At 39.5% G+C, this 17,480-nt stretch overlaps 2 protein-coding genes across 3 annotated transcripts in view; one reads left to right on the plus strand and one right to left on the minus strand.

Moving 5' to 3' along the window:
• The window catches only part of Mp (collagen XV/XVIII-type protein multiplexin), a 480,457-nt gene that overhangs the window by 116,972 nt on the left and 346,005 nt on the right, over nucleotides 1-17,480 (plus strand). The window lies entirely within an intron of this gene.
• The window catches only part of LOC139773702 (tRNA dimethylallyltransferase), a 70,374-nt gene that overhangs the window by 32,878 nt on the left and 20,016 nt on the right, over nucleotides 1-17,480 (minus strand). The window lies entirely within an intron of this gene.

The raw sequence follows: 17,480 nt of genomic DNA on the forward strand, positions 1-17,480 counted from the left end.
CGACTTATCTTTTTCATGATATGTTAGAGATATCACGTATAGATTCATATTTAAATCTGGATCTTTTGTATAAGTGCAAATGACATTAGTCACATCTTTTCCGTAGTCATATCTTTCCTTAAACTTCCGTAAAAAAAAAAAAATCAAATTTTGTGTCATGTCGAATTAATCAAAGCATAAAAATTAGCATACGTCAATATATTCTTATCATTGACTTTATATTACTAGCTATTTGTCGAAGCAAAAAATATTTATGATTAAAAATGTGTTCATATTATCGATGGACACAAGAATATAATTAAATCACGGAAATGATAGAGAATGATATCATAGGCATGTACGATATTGATGGACATGAATTGTATTATACGGATACAATACGCTATTCATCTCGTGTATTCGTCTCGTGTATTCTCGTAAACTTGTTACTCGTAGAAAGGGATGACTATAATAGTCGTCTATTTTACACGTTCGATAATATTAAACTTCGCGATATTCAAGACCGGCTTCCGCGGACATTTTCGTCACCGGAGAGAGATAGAGGGAGGGAGGGAAAAAGGAATTTTTCGTAATTAGCAAGTGCCTTGACGTCTCTCGGCCAGATGCCTAAGGTGATCGAACTCGCGTCTCGAAGATTTATGTTGAGCGACGAGTGACCGCACGGAAACATTCCGCAATTTAAAGAGAAAGATCGCGAGCAGTCGCCTCCCTCGTGAAAGCGCGAACCGCATTATTAAAGGCTCGTTCGTCAAACGATCGGGGAGACTGGAATAGTGTTGGATAATTAGCGCGCGTCGTCTCGCGCTCGTTAATTACACGGCGTATTACGCCCTGTAACATCGTGATTCTTATCTCGACGCTTAAATAAAATCCAGCATCAAATTAGCAACAAACACTCGTCTAGTACGCATTAAACAGTCCCCAGGAATCTCGGTGTCTCGATAAATGCCGAGGTCCCGTATGTGCGACAGAAACTAATTACGACTTCCGATCTTGACTCGTGTTAATCGCTCATGCGTGCATGTGATTGTAATGTTGCCGTGAGAAATACGACTATTTATGCAAACATAATCCGTTGTGCGATTCTTCTCTCGCTCAAGCTGCATCCTATCTGCGAAAGGAGCGAGAAAGATTGAATGAAAACGTGCATGACAAATCTCTGACGAGTGTCGCCGCGCCACGCCGTATATGTATAAATACACGCATTGACGCGAGCCGGCCGGTGCAGCGGTGATGGAAACAAAAGTCTCTATAAGCCTGGCCAAAGCTATCTCCAGAATTAACGATCGTGTCCCGCCTTCCCCCGATCGACGACGAGGGTCGCCTAATTCCGTGACTGGGTCGTCGCCGGCGTCGCCGAGTATACGGATCTCGGGAGAGGTGTCTAAAGGCTGGCTTCAACACGGGCGAACTTGTCGACGACATCGGGTCTGAGCGTCGCTTTCTATTTCCGTGACGGTCGTCAGCGCCTCCTTCTAAGCGAGTCCGACGAGAGGCGGGGACAAAGGGGGGAAAAAAGATGAAAATTAGACGCAGGGCGGTGCAACGTTCTGTCCGGAGGAAACGGCGCCGCAGACGAGGTAAACGACCGAACGTCTCTGGCAATCGAGCGAAATATATTGGCCTAGGTTAGGCTATAGGGCAAAGATATGTGACAGATGCTCTTGCAAGTGTTCATAGATTTTAGGTCATTTTTTATCGCTTTAGATCATTTTTTAAATCGCTTTATCTCAGATTATCGTAACTTTAAGTGAGACAGTTAGGATCGTCAGATAAATGAATATCCATGATTTTGTAATGAGATTAATTTCATTGAAAATAATATTTCATAATTATTAGAAAATTACTTTAAAAAAATTACTATTTTTAATTTTTGATGTAAAAAAAATATTTGTTATATCTGATAGTTCAATCAATTCGTGTTCAATCACACCGAATACGATTCGTTAAAAAATGTATGCATCACTGGTCTGTGAAGAGATAATTTAAATTGAATGAATATTTGAAACATTTATTCTTGAAAACAATCCTCGGTGGTAAAAGTTTTTTCAAAAAAAAAACTACTCTCGATTCTGTAATCTCCATTTTGTACAGAATCATATTGAGAATCTTCTTCCATAGAGAAGGCAATTTTCCAATAAACACACACACACACACACACACACACACACACACACACACACACACACACAGTTTTTAAGTTTTTTAAAGAATCTCCACGAAACAGTTGTATATAAGGAACTTTACGTTTAATGTAAAGAGCTCTCCTGACAATTAAAAATCTTCTCGCGGAGTTCCTTCACGCAAGACAATTTAAAGTTTTCTAGCCACTCCGCCGCTTCCATCTCACAGTTTGCATACCGTATACACGCCCGGCATTAGTACGCAGATCTGCTAAAGAATTTCAATGAAAAGAGTTGAAGCAACGCGTTAAAGAGCCTCACGTGTGAATAGCGGCTGTACTCGAATCGCGTCGTCTTCCCTCGCGACGCGGCGACGTGTGGTGTGGAAACGCGGAACCAAACGATCGAAGTTATGCAAGTGCAATGTCGCACTTCGTGTCGCGCGTTCCTGATAGTCTGGTAGGCGAAATCCGACCGCCCGCGGGAATCCGCTATCGTTGAGGAAACGGAGATCGTTGGAGATCGGAATTTTTTTTTTGGAATGTTCAAAACGCTGATGGAATCAAGAATAATATATATACTTCTCACAAAAATGAAATTACAATTTGAGGAAGCATCGAGAAACGCAATAAATAACGACGATAAAAATGTTGTTTCGCTAATTACAAGTCTCAAACGTGGATCGTGCGATCGGACGCTTGCCAGGTGTGAGAATCCGAAGCGTGTGCTAATCCTATTCTTGGAATTTATACGAGAAGCGAGCGCGCCGGTTCGCAATCAAAGCCCTAAACGTCTAAACATCCGGCACAGTATCTCCGGCGTTAATTAATCCGACGCTTTCATCAAGCCGTCGCGATTATTGGGTCCACCCACCCACTTATCAATCACGGGCTACGTCACGTTGCCGTAATGGCATAGCTTATAAAATAATGTCGTAGCTTCTTCGAAAAGCGCGAATGCGGACGAGTCTTTCATGCCAATCAACTTTACGACATTTTGTATCATCAGGGTTCGAGAGAGTCGTAAATATTCTCTGACATGCAATGAATGTATTTTACGATAATTAACGAGATAGTAACTCGAAATGCTCTTTCGTTACATAATAAAATGATAGTGTCATACGACGCACGCTGGTATCTTGAAACCATTGAATAACCGTTGATACTTTTTCACGCTTAATGATACCGCTTTATGCGAAATAGTATGAATATTGTATAAAATTATCGCAATATAGAATAATTAACAAGCCTGTCTTTTGTTAATATTCATACATCCTTTCTGAGCCATGAAGGTCAATAATATTATTTTACCAGTCATTTAATTATACTTAAGAGATATGACACAGATTATTCGAGTATTCTAGTTTTAATTGGGACATTAATTATTCTAAAACATTCGCGGTTAAAACACTGGCGTTCCTAAATGGAAGTTTCTATTTAGAAATCAGATTTCAAAATTAAAGAGTGTGTTAAGAGCGCGTTACGTATAAGAGGAAATACTAATTTTCGTTAAAAATTAATTGTTTTTTTTTTTTTAGTCAGTTCTACTCGATATATGTATTGTCCTAAGCATTTCCATTTTAATTACATAACAGCGGATTGCATTGAATCTCTCGTGACTGACGCTGCAGTTCTCAATTCAATTATTCGGCATAGCTATAGTCTCGAGAGTCGCTGAAGCGAAAAGCTACGGGGCAGATCTCAGAAATCGTCCTGTCGATCGTGCGGAACGCCTCGATGACTCTTGAAGACAGTCCTCGCCAAATACGAAATTCCGTGTGCGACGTTGAGGTGGAACGCAGAAATCTTAGTTCGGTTCATCAGCCGTATCATTGAAGCGAATACAGTCCTAATCTGTTGAATGTGAAGTCACTCGGATAAAGATAGACATTTGACGAGGTCTTCACTTAGCAATCTCCATTTTAATTAAGCCGATTCATTACGAAACATCGAGATACAGATACCGGTATCGCGATACATTCGTGACTTTATCGTCAAGTATTGCGCGGTCCAAACTTCTCGGAGAAAATTGTATGTCAAAGAGACGTTAAAACAAAATATCTTACAGTGTTTTAAAAGGAGATGTTAAGCACATTTCTTAAACACCGAGCCGGAGCTCTAAATTGACACACGTCGAGATATTAACAGAGATAGCGCATTTAATTTCGGATTAAACCTGTTGAACCTGCATATCTAATCTGCTAGGATGCAACATCCCGACGTTAAGACCCAAAGATGATCGTCTGGCTAAAAGATATTGGCGGGAAGAGAACTCGGGAAGAAAAAACAGGTATCTATACTCTGAACGATCCCGTTCCGATTTCGATCCGCATCGCAGCTTCGATTCGCCGTTTCTTATGTCTCCCTCTTTTCTCCGAGAACCGCAAATCGTCCGATACCGATTGTGCAATTCTCAGCGGCGCGTAATCAACGGGAATTGGAAAAGACGGCGAGCGGCGAATGGAAAAGGCGACTTTCTCCCGGGACAAGACAATTTTAAAGACACCTTCGTGGCGCGTCACTCCCACGAGACGCGATTCCACATCTCGATGGTTACTTTGTTACCTCAAGTGGAAACCGTCAATCTGAAACGCGCGACGCGAACTAATAAAATTAACTCTCATATCGATACATTTCTGGGCATTTAAAATGTTCTTTTTTGATAATCCGCAAATTTAAAAATAGAAAAGAGAAGATTCAAATTTCATGACGTTCATCTGAGCGTATCTGAGGGACAGTTAAAATTCCAGTCGATCCAATTCCAACACTATCACAATTTATCGAGGGATAGAGTGTCAATTGTTCGTGTCTGAAACAATATCCGCGTTGTCACCGAGATATTCGCATGCCATCGAGCAAGGCACGCGCGTGTGGTTTGGTCGATTATCTATTATTTATTTTATTCATATCAAGAGACACGGTAGTGTCTCGCGCCAAGTACATATCATTGACGCGACGATACTCTCGGGTCTGGCTCCGTTCCACTCGTTCGCGTTCGCGTTCGTCGCTCCGATTCCCGACCCACGTCTAGCGTGTCTAGAGTGGTCTATGCCTCGCGAACGCGGTGTTACTTTGCACAACGTATTTAGGACGGTGGAATGAGGTCAGCGTAAATCCTAGCGATACCGAATGCCGACAAGCGGGCGCGCGGGCGCGCGCTGCGAACGACTCCGCAGCAGTTCACCCGGTGCGCGCGATTCGTTATGTCGTACTTTCCCCTACGTTAGATTTCTCGACCCGCCACCATCGTGCTCGCCGCCGCCGCGCGAGATATAATGCGGTTAACGCGAAATATGCAAGGAGAACGTACGCTGCCAAGAGATAATGCGAGATTAGAATTTTACGAGTCGTTCCGCGCGGCAAAAGACCACTTTCCACTCGCATTTTCGTTCGTAAGCGAGTCGAGCCGTTGCCATAAATCCTATCGCGCGCCGTGCCGACCATAAGATATGTATACATATACACGAGGGCTATATACACGCGTGGTAGATAGTAATATTCTTACTACTATTTGCGATTTCTCTTTGCGCTTCGATAATTAAAGGATTGAAGGTCTAAACGTTTGACAGAAGCTTCAAAAAAGGAAAGCATATCGTTTAGAGAGATTTGATATCGGCTATGGCAAACAATACATTTACTGCACTTGTCATAATCTTTTAATGTTACATGATTCAATAATAAAAATAAAAAAATTAAATTTTTTATACAACTCTGTTCAATGACACTAACAAGAGTATTAGGTATAATGCATCTTCAAACACTTCTTATTGTATAATTTTTTACTCAAGAATTTTTATCTTAGTCCAAGTAATTTTAAATTTAGGGTAAACTCGGGTAAGATGGCCATACAGGAAAGATGGCCAACCCATGTTCATTCGATGCTTCATGGCGAGCTATTATAGATTGAAAAAACATAGGTTGGCCATCTTTTCTGAATGGCCATCTTACCCGAGTTTACCCTATTCTTTTCTTTATTTTTATTATAATATGTAACTAAATACAAGTTTCTAGAATATAATTATTGTATAGTTTTCTTAGAAAGTTATTTTCATATCTTATTGGTGTTGAAATGTTTGTTAATACGTAATAAAATTAGCATCTTTCCTTCTATCTATGCTTTGCAACGGTTAACATTTGCAACACTACGAAAAAAGCATGGTTCTCGAGCACTTTGCACTTTATTGCAGCCAACGTTCCAGTTATCGATAATTACATGATGCTGATATTATCCTGGCGGCGATGAAAATCTCGTATGATCTACGTTGAAACACGATCGAAACCTCCGTTACAGTGAATGCATCAATTAACTGCCTATTCCGAAAGTTTTTGATTTATTGAAAAATAATATTTTTAATATAGACATGTAATTAGGCACGCGCTTTACATTAATTTTTCGAAAATACAAGAAAGTCAGATCATGAGCCGAATATAATTGAATATGTTTTTCTCAAAATATTGCATTGATTCCAAGTATAAATAAGAATTATATTAAAAAATAGGCTATTTTATACTCAAAGGAAAAGTTCAGAAGCAGACAAAATCAGGCATTTCATCTCTGATGGAGTATTTCGTCGAACAAAGATCTTCGCCGAGATAGTCCATTCCAAGTGGCAATGACAGCAGTACCTGCTGCTTGGCCAAGGTTGTGCCAAGACTGGAGAGCTTTAGGCAGAGAGAGATAGAAATAGACGAATAGAGCGAGATAGAGGGAAAGAGATAGAGAAAAGGAGAAAGGGGGAGTGATGGGTAAAATCTATCTCTCGGCGGAGAGTCCTGGAACGATGCCAAAGAGAGCGGGCAGACTTTAGTCATCCCGCAGGAGTCTCGCCTCGCGACGGACTGAAGTAGGAAGAAGCACGCGAGAAGCGGCAAAGGCGAGGCTATGACCGTCGGCTAATAAAAGACAAGAGTAACGTAATTCCACCCGCGCTCCAATAATAGTACCGTCGTTTAACGGTGCTTCCGTCGTCGGCGTTCCCGCGCCGGCAACCAGGACTATTCTCATCGTCGTACGCGCACGATTATTCGGGAATTCGGCAAACCGCGAGCGTCTCGCCCGCGCGAGAAAACGGAGAATTTGGAGAGGATTAGTAAATCAATCAGAATCGCAAGATGAGATGGTTTATGATTGTGTTACTCGACTGAACAATATCTATTTCTTGTAAGAGGTCACTTTTGACGTCACAAGTCTAATCTATTTTTTTTTTTTCTAAGAATAACGGCAGATTTTTATTGATAATCAATCTGCGAATTTTTCAGAGGATTCGCTTCGCTATCAGTTTTCTAAAAATTACGCGAACGATTCAAAATACTACGAAATTCTTTAATTGGTGCATTAACGCTCGCGCGCGCCCCGAGTGCGAGCTACTTCCAATTATTAACATCGACAACCGGCAATTCGAAATCAAACAAGGTACAGGCCACCTGTTCATATTTAGGCCCCGGTGCTAATAAACGCTCAAGTTAGTGCTCGGGGAGACTCGTAGAGATCCCGGTCTCTCGCTCTTTTCTCGAGGTAGGTCGATACATCCACTTAGGAGGTACCGGGCACCGTTGGTGTGAACACAGGTGTTTAGCGTGTTCTTGTCCCTATATCGCGGCGCGAACAGGCGATGTGGGAAAAATGGGAAGGGAATCGAGGAAAGACTTATCGGGCATAAACCGAACCGACGTAAAACTCGGTGGTGCGGCCGAGATACGGAGCGTAGGAAACAGTCGCGGGCGCGCGATAGCGAAATAATTGTTTTTCTGCATGAAACGTGAAAGTCAGCGCGCAAGATGATAAAATACGCCTAATAAGGTGTATACCGCGCCGACAACGTGCATTATCGCGGTGTGCGGCGATCGGCTCGATCCCGCCGCTCGGCAATAAACTCGTTATCCCATTACGCTTAAGGGTAAAGGTAAACGTAATAAAGATAGAGTACACAATGTAACGGAGGACGATGTAAGAGTACGATGACAGAGCGTGCGATCGATAGAATTTCGTGAATGGCTGTAAGCAAACCAGCATTCGATTCGTCATTTATCTTTTTCGGATTGAATAAGCACGGAAATTACGTGACTCGTTTTTATTTCAAAAATAATGTATAAACCTAATTTCGACAACTTTATTAAAATTGCTTTACGTTCATTCACATCGCATTTATGATAAACCATATTTATGTTATTTATAAAATATGCTCGCTCCTTGTGAAACGAACATCGTGGGGATTTTAAAAAACTTTTTTGGAGTCGTTGAGAGAGAGAGAGAGAAAGAGAGAGAGAGAGAGAGAGAGAGAGAGAGAAAGTAAGACTTGAATTCTCTTACTTTTCTTACTCGAAAAGTAACGTTTACATTATCGCAAACATAATTCAAAAGAAATGAAGACGGATCAAAAATTACGCGCCGAATAAATTTAAGCAGACAGGCAATTTGTCATCTGACCGCAAGATTACACGAAATATGTAAAACGGACGGATACATTTTCTGGCCACATTATTTGTCAAGTCTACTTAACAAGCAAATTCACTCGGTTGTTTTATAAATTGTGCCGAATGATATATGGACAGTGATTACCGTCACATAAAGGGACTGACAGAAAGATATGAATATCATATATTTCGCCGGAAATATCTTTAAAAAGAAATAACATTCCTCGTGATAATATTCCATAAGAATGTACATATAATTTCTAATACGGAGATTATATTTTTTTAAATTAAATAACATTTTCTTCATACTGCCATATTTTTATGTAATTTTTCGCTCATGTTCGGTTAAATATAGCAATCTTATTTAAAAGTTACTGCTTGGAATATTTGTAGAGCAAATAGGAAAGATTTATGATAGTCGATAAAATGTCTAAATTCTACAGCGCGAATATTCAGGCAATAACGTCTGGTAATTTAAAACGAATAAATTTTCAAATATTGAAGGCTAACACCTTAATCACGTTTCTCCTTCAAAATTCTTTGCCTGTAGAATAACGTGCCATTTGCACGATGTAATTACATAATTGATAGATCTGCGATACAGGCATAACTAGATTGTCACGGTGAATTTAAATGGACCAGAAATAGAACGCGTGTCGACCAACTGATGGAATTATTGGAATTATTTCACTGGGGATACTTGAAAGTCCGGCTTTATGTGTCAGTCGTGGAGTGCACGGCTGTTACGCGTGCTTACTCACGTTAAATGGCTACCGAAAACTATTTGGTTTCATTTAATAATGAGCTGACGCAACTCGTAATGAGCATATATAGAATCTTAGATTTATGATGGAAACCGCTCGCCGCTTAGAGGGCTTATTTTTGCATACTTTGAATTTATGAAGTCGATAATTATGTTCAGTCAATAAAAATAAGCCTAAATAAGGTTAGATCTCTAATATTTAAGTGTTATATACGCAATGATATCTGAATTTTTCAATAATCCTCCGATGTATTTAATATTTATTATACACATAAGCGTCAATGATTAAATATTTAACTGTGTCGTTGACATATATGTCAAATTATTCGAGTTCTCCACAAGAAACTGGCCAACATATGGTATTTATATTGAACATGCTGTACCACATTTCATCATCTTTTAACCGCAACCGTAATACAATATTCGGCAGATCGAAGTTGATGTTAAAATAGGTCATGAGAAAATTAACTTTCTTTGGATTTGGTGGCACTGGGGAAATCCAATTTAAAGGCAGTCTGACAAATATTTGTACAATTAAAAATCAACCCTTTTCAACAATTCAACAGTTCGGACAAAACAAATGTTCTAATGAAATCAAATATAATACCCTTTAATTTCTTTCCAACCTAGATTAAGTTTATAAAATGTAAAATAAGCATAAGGTTATAACACAATGTAAGTCATTAGAAATTAATGCAACAAAAGAGGAACAAGATATAAAGGATGCAATATTCGCAATTCTTCAAGCTATTGAACTTTATAAAAAGTGAAATTCGTGACCATAAAATATAATATCACTCAATTTCGCTTTTTCTTTTAATTTATGATATTGCAAGCTGTCCAGAAGTTTAATTACAAGATGCGATCGCGTATTTTGTTACATTCGAGACTCGCTATCGGTGCATACGGATATCGTGCGGGGATTTCGTTAAGAAGTCGACGCGAAATTATCGATCCAGCTGTATTTCTTAAATTAATGCGACTCGGTAACGCAACTTTTTCTGCCGGATTCCATTTTCTTTTCTCGACCGCTTGAGCTTGATCGACGAGTCGTTCCCCGCAGTTGATCTTTCGATCACGAATCGTAATTATCGCATACTCGGATCGTTATGGAATTTATCAGTGAGAACACGCCCTACCGGAACGTTACGTAACGGTGCAGCACCGGGAGGCCCCGTGGTGTGTGTTTCTTGCGGAACAGGCGCTTTAAGTAGTCTGTTCGTTGTGCGTCATACGTGTACGCACGTGTCGCTCGTTGTACCACCCACCTTTCTTAATGTTACATTTTCCTCGTGCCTTGTTACGATCGCCCCGATAATTTACATCGGCAATAACTTATGTGGCAATTTTTCATGAAATGCGACGAATACACGTGCATAATTTTCCCACGAGTGATGCTACACTTAACAGTTCGTGTAATTTCTCTCGTTTTACGCCTACGCGAATTCTTTATCCGCGTGCAATCTTCAAAAGTTTAGAAGAATGAAGCTTTAGCAAGCATTCAATATCACTGATAATGAGATAACGCAACAAAGTATTATTGTTATGTTAAATCGTTAAAACGGATGAAATTCACATTGCAAGGCTATTACAGCTATCTTTACCGATGAAAGAGATATCGGCGTACTGGCGGCAATATGAATTATTTCCAATAATTTCGCGATTTCATAATATTACGTATTATTATTACGCCGTATGAATCTAGATTTCTTGTCTACTATTCAATGGAAAGTGCAGGTTGCACAAGGAAAGAAGGTTAAACCAATTTTCTTGAAATAGTCTTCCCCATACAATCTTCCTTATATTTCTGAATCGATTTATCGAAGCATAAAAGATCATTCGCATGTTGAACTTAAACCGAATTGATGTAAACTGGCGTCTTTGCGTACTTCTATTCTTTTGCATTAAAAAAAAGGAACAAGCTATCGTGCAATTTCAGCGATCTCACGTGAAAATATACTTTCTATCTTTCTCGCAAAAAAAAAGATATGATCACCTGAATAAGACTTATGTCAAATCCTTTGTTATTCCCTTCATTTTCCAAACGATCAAAGGTAGGCAAACAATAGTTCGCGATACGACTCGATGTGTGAGCGATTATGATCGACAAAGAATACTGTTTGACCCGAATCTGGCAGGAGCGTATTTGTGGGTGTTTAACTTAATGTAATGACGTACGATCCATTAACGCGCTCGATTATTAACGACAGGCCAAAGTCTCGAAGAAGCTGTCGGGGTGGTTGGACCGTGAGGAGCTATCAGAGGATTATAGTGGCGGCGACACTTGGCAAAGATTCAAACAGTGATTGCAGGTCTCTGTCTCAGCGGCGCGCGCTCAGAATATTTCGTCCTCGCGTTCCTCGAACGATTCGGACCTTCTATTCCTCTTTCAGAGCGAGTCCAGTTCCTCCCCCTTTTTTTATTTACCACAACGGCTCCTAGTCGTGACTCTGAGTGCATCGCCGACAGAACGGTGAAATATTCGATGCAGATTTGTATCGTGAAAAAGCGCGGAGAGACGCCGAGAAAACTTGCGCATTTCGATATTGCTTATAAGAAAATGGCAAAAGATTCGGAGATATCGAAAAGATTGCAGAACTTGCATAAAATTTCCTGAAAAAAAAAACTTTGTAGTGAAACAGATGATGTAGAGAGAAGATAAGAAAAAATAGTTATTTGAGATAATATTTAATACGCGCGTTGCTTAAATATTCCGTGTGTTATTTTAAGATCCTATACAAAAAATATTCTTAAAAGAGATTAAGAGGGAGAAGAGAGCATGATAAGCTTAATGTACTTAAAAAAAAAATTAAACTAAGTTATTAAAATACTAATAGCAATTCAGACAATAAGAATTAAATTGTATGTGTGTTTACTAATAATTACTCTTGCACTCAATGTAATATTAATTTATTACCGGTTATTTTTTTATTGGAATTGTATATTTTAATGATGCGAGGGGATACTCGAGCCACCCGAGGCACGAAATTTCTCGGCCGACGAGTTTAAAGCGAAGTGTATAATCTTTTTTTCGCAAAGTCGACCTAAACTATACCTGTTTAATTACTTCGGAACTTCGTGCGTTCCGAGGATCCACCGATCCCCGGCGGCTGCGTGGCGGCGGTATCTTCTCCTGGACGAAGTGGAAGTATGATCGAAATTTGTTTCGCGCGCGCCGAACCGGAGATCGAGGGAGAATGAAAAGAAGAAAGAGAAAGAGGGAGATAGGCTGGCGGGGAGCGAGGGGGAGATGGAAAAGGAGCGTGAAAGGATCACTGGGCGTGTCCAGACAGATCGAGTCGAAAACCCGCTGCTTTATTAAAGCGGCGGGGTCAATGGTGGTACACCAGCCACGATAAAGACACGACATTCCCTTTACTACTCGCCTCTTAAGCCACTATCGCGCGATGAAGAACCGTGTTCATTAAAATGGAGTGTGGAACAACTTTTGGGAGATTTCCGCGAAGTACGCTATAATTTGGAGCTATTTCTCGTCCAATATAGTAAATTTTGAAATATTCACGTGGAACTGTCGTAATTAAGTTCTAACATCAGAAAGTGAGCCCCTAAGAGCGTTAAACTTTGCTTTAATAAATATAGCAATTATTTTCGAGAAAGATTCTGAGAAATAATTATGCATACTGAACATATAAGAGAAATATTAAATAATCTTTATATTTACCATTGAAAATTAGAAGATATTTTGTGATAATTAGCAATAGACATTCTCAAATACTCCACGTTGCAACTGTTCACAATAAGTTAAGAATGTGAAACTACATCCGCGTGCACGCAAGATAACATCGATCGTGATGTCATTGTAGAACACCAGGTGAATTCGAGAGAAGAAGATAACCGCGAAGGGATCTCGCGAAACACAAAAGCCAAGCAGATTTCAAATAAATTTCAGACGTTAAAGGGGCGAAGAGGCGTTGCTTTATCAGCGCCACGTACGCGAAGCCTATATGGAATCGCACTCCGCGTTGGCCACTAATCAAATACCGCGATCTACATAATTTGTTTAGGAGCAGTCATAAATCATTGCGCGCGCGCGTGAGCAGTTTATCTCGAGTGCTGATTCAGTGAAATTAGTATTATCGCGAACCGGCTGCGCTCTTTCTTCCTCCCGTTACTTCGTGCGCGCGCCGAGCGGAAAAGAAATTTTACATCCTGATGCCGTCGCCGCCGCCACGGCCGCGGAATAATTCAGAAACGCGAATTGCAAAATTGGTTTGCGTACGACTGACAGCTATCCCCCGAGATATTTTCTTAAACGCCAATTATCGGAACGAGATATCTCTCGCGCATATTTGCCTTACGTCGAGTACAAAGTAACCTGGTGATTTAATGTTCCTCCGAGTGCTGTATGTTATAAATCTCATCGTCACTCTGAAAGTGGCTAACACGTAACAAGAGGCGTGTATCGTTATTTAATCACATTCGTCCTCGCATCCATTCTTTTTGCGAAGAAACTCAGCAAGAAATGAAATAAGACTATTCGGAGCAGATTGGGGTGCACGAAGCCTTGAATTTGATAAGAAGTTGACGCATGGATAAGAACTTGACGCTTGGATTCGTTACGAGGCATAATTATATACTCGAGAAAGATGTATATTATAAAAAACCGTGCCTCTTTGCACTTTATTTTTCAGAATAAATTAACTTAACGTCTTAATAGAAGACCTTATTTCCATAACGCATGCAAAGATGCAACAAAATATTATCCAATTAATCTCCTTTCTATAAATACCGTTCACTTATTTCTGCAACTATTTTGTGTAATTATGTAATACAAAAAGATATTTATAATGGAAACATACGAGATACTAAATTACGCCACCAAGCTTATGAAAAGTCTTTGGCGGCGGTTTCGTGGCTTGGTATATGCGGATCAGAGAAACCGTGCCGACCATACGCCTGCTAAATTAAGCCTGATTTACAGCTTTTACTTCGTGAAAATTCTCTCTTCCTATCCGTACTCGGTTTGTAACCGCAACTTCGCCCGACTGTCCTGTGATTTATGAGGAAAGCCTGTGTCCTCGAAGTGCGTAACATTGAAACGCTTTCTACGGTGTTACAAACAGAAGGGTATTGTTATCGATACTTTGTGGAAGGTGGTGAATTTAAGGGGGAGAAGTCGGGGGAACAGCGCGCTAACCGAACGCTTAGGTACAATGTTAGGAATGTTCTATATAAATTTACGGGCTGCACTGTTAATGCAGTCACTCCTTTTCTGTCTGCGGCAATTATAGTTAATATAAGAAAGAAAAATGTACATTTCTCTTGTTTTTCTAAAAAAAATTGAGCTCCATTAAAATTGCAATTAAAATATTATTTAAGAAATGTATAATTTATTTAAAACTTTTTATTTATCTCATTATCAAACGTATTGAATTGCTGTAGTCCCTGCCCATTTATCAATTCACGTTTCATCATTCACAATTACTTCCAAATAATAATTTAAAAATTCTCCTGCTACAGATAGAAATCCTATTTTCGACTTTTTATAATTTCTACATTGTTAACGTTTTGACATCTGCGATAAGAGAAGATCGATTGCAAGGGCCAAAAATACTCGACCAGAAGAAAACAGCAATATAGGAATAGGAGACTCTGGCACACGCGAAATTCCTGTCGCGCGATATCAATAGCTCGCAATTTTTACGCTCGATAAAACGAGTAATCGTAGCTCAAGTCGCTCCACGTGATTCACCTGTGTGTTTACGCAACACAGCGGAGAAGACAATATTATCGGCGTGTCGCAGAAGTCGAAGAAAGGAACGAAAACACCCGGTGTTCCTCGTGCTCATGGGAAGGGCACGTTTTATCGACATCGGTATTGTGCGTGCCAAGCACGGGGCGTACGATGACATGCGTATGCGTGCTATGTCAACCTGACACGATTTAAATCATTATCATGTGCGAACGCGAATGAGATTTTCTTGAAACTTTACGTCAAGAATTCTCGAGATAGGTATATTGAGTGCATTATGTCAAGATTAGAAGCCTTGAAACTTAGTGGAAAATATTTGCAGATTCGAAGACACCTATTGAGAGAAGTGCTGCATTGCCGATACGAAAAAGCCTTAAGGAAAAGTGGAATGACGAATGACATTAAAGATTGACGGTGGAGTCTGCACGAAGATCATATTACTCAATAATAAAATCCAATCATAAAATCAGTACACGATGCGATTGATCATGTAAAGAAGTGACGGCTGGAAGCTAGGCTAAGTAAACACTTGTTACTCCATGCTCGGAAAGCGCAGCGAGTAAACACAATTTGAAACGTCTATGTCGAGCAAGGTGACTGGATAAAGAAAAAAAAAAGGTACGACAGCTGGCAACGCGTGGTCCTTGTCCGACCTAGCCCAACCCGATCCAAAATATTCTATAGAGTTCGACGTCTTTTCACGTATGAGACGAAAGTGCGCGGGGATAGCTATCGCGGAAGAAAAAGGTGCTTCCGAGGCACAGCTGGCGTTGGTGGCCATATTGTGAAAGCGTAACAGTTGTCCAAAAGACGTGCCTGCTCTGCTTTGCTCTGCTCCGCCTTATACCCTGCCCTAATTGGCCATTGTCGATCATCTTGCACGGCGACGTCGCATTCATGCCGAGGAAACTCGACGATTGTGAACGATCTGCGGGAGCTGGACACGCAAATCTTACGGAAGCTAAAGTCAGGTCAGAGGGACTGCAGGAAAATGCATCACTCCACCGCCTTGACATTCATTGATGATGTTAGTCGCAGCGTGGTACGCAAGAAACCGTTAATCATAATTAATCACAAGCATGGCGGATACATGAAATAGTTTCAATTATCGTGGCGTGTTATACGGAAAAAGAATTGCTTGGTTTGATTAATGACAATCGCGTAGATACACGTAGGTTCGCGAAGACTCTAGGATTCACATCGCGTTGTATCGCTGCACGCAACCGCAAATCGCTGTAATTGTGAACGTAGCTTTATGTAGCGTCCGCGATTCTGCGAAAAACTCCGGCGAAGTAACAGGTGGACCTACGGCGAATTCCAGCGAGAACTGGAACTCTTTCCATCGAATTCATGTACATACGTTTCGAATGAGAAACGTGATCGTGTACAAAATATATTCTGCATATCAGACTACATTCATAATTATGGCATTCATGATATATTTCGTTCACATGTCTAAATTAAACCTACTACTGAACACACAGGTAAAGTAAGTTATAATTCTATAATAATTTCAAAATAATTTTAACTCCAAATAAACTGAAGCAATTACAATTGTAAGCTGGAAAATTCAATTCTAAATTTGGGAAGAATATAATTTTAATATAAATTTTAAACCGAAATTAAAAAGTATTAGAATTTTTAATTAAATTCCGGATAAGCAACCTAAAAAATCAATAAGAAACTTGAAATAAAATCCCAAATAAATTAGAAGAATTTTAATTTCAAATTATATTTTAAATAAAATAAAAGAAATTAAATTCCAGTATCTCTTTAAGTGTTATATAATATATGACACTAAAAGAAATTTCCTTTTTCTTTATCGTACACAATATATAGTTAGCTGATCTTATTAAATTAATAGATAAGATTATAATAAAAAGTTCGCTACTTGAACCGAATATTTCCTGATTATTTTCTCTTTTCAGCACATGCATCGATTCTTATCTATATTGTATTACGTATACGATGAGTGATTGAAGAGATTTCATAAATGACTCTACACTAACTTACGATTACAGTTGAGACACGTTTACATTTTGCCGATGCGTGCTATCAGTCGATTGCTTAACCAAGATAATGTCCTAAGCTCTCTGCGGTGCGATGGATGACACGTTGAAGTCGAGACAATTTGATACATTATCCGTTTCATTTCTATGATGGACGTTATCTGATGATGGCATACATAAATGGGAATAAATAAAAATTTTGTAAGAAAGAGAAGGAGAAGAGAGATCTAAATGATAAAAATTATCCTATCAAAGTAGGTTGATTGATTATCAATTAATCGGGATTTATCGAAGCAGTACATTGATATAATTAGAGTAAGTTTGCAAAATATCTCCATTTATACAAAATTTTAATTTTTATCATTTAATTTTTAAAATTTTTTTCCACCGGTAATTAGATACCGCTGGATTACTTATTACTTTTTCCAAGATTTTTTAAGAAAAATAAAATAATATTTC

Source organism: Temnothorax nylanderi, unplaced genomic scaffold (genome assembly GCF_030848795.1).
Source record: "Temnothorax nylanderi isolate EJ_2023f unplaced genomic scaffold, tnyl_v1.0 TNYL_tig0066_pilon, whole genome shotgun sequence".
Lineage (NCBI taxonomy): Eukaryota > Metazoa > Arthropoda > Insecta > Hymenoptera > Formicidae > Temnothorax > Temnothorax nylanderi.